Source organism: Lissotriton vulgaris, unplaced genomic scaffold (genome assembly GCF_964263255.1).
Source record: "Lissotriton vulgaris unplaced genomic scaffold, aLisVul1.2 SCAFFOLD_1682, whole genome shotgun sequence".
NCBI classification, from domain to species: Eukaryota; Metazoa; Chordata; class Amphibia; order Caudata; family Salamandridae; genus Lissotriton; species Lissotriton vulgaris.
Window position 1 is genome coordinate 212,286 of NW_028241670.1, and position 591 is coordinate 212,876.

Here is a 591-nt window from a genome sequence, read left to right on the forward strand (position 1 = left end):
AGAAACAAAATTAAAATCTATTACAGTTATAGACACAACAGACTCTGTTAAAATAACATTATGGAGAAATGCAACAGAATTCCCAATAACACTTGGAACGTATGTCAAAATGACGCACTTAACCGTCCACGAGTTTAATAATGAGAAAATGTTAAATACTACGCGGAATACACATATAGAGGTAAGTACTACCCACACTCTCTGCCCCCACACTCTCTCTGCCCCCACACTCTCTCTGCCCGCACACTCTCTCTGCCCGCACACTCTCTCTGCCCGCACACTCTGTGTATATGTAGATTTGAGTGTGTTTACCTCTCTGTATGCATAGCTCAATTGGTGGGTAGGTGTCTATGTGTGTTTTTTTAAGTGGCTCTATATGTGTATAATTAACTCTCTATGTCTATGTGGATGCCTCAATATGTATGTTACATAGATCTATATCTTACAGCACTATCTATCACTACCTAACTCTCTCACTACCTCACTCTCTAACTCACTACATCACTCTCTATCTTACTACGTCACAAATTCACTCTATCTCACTACCTCACTTTCTCTTACTCTCTATCTCACTCCCTCACATTCACTACA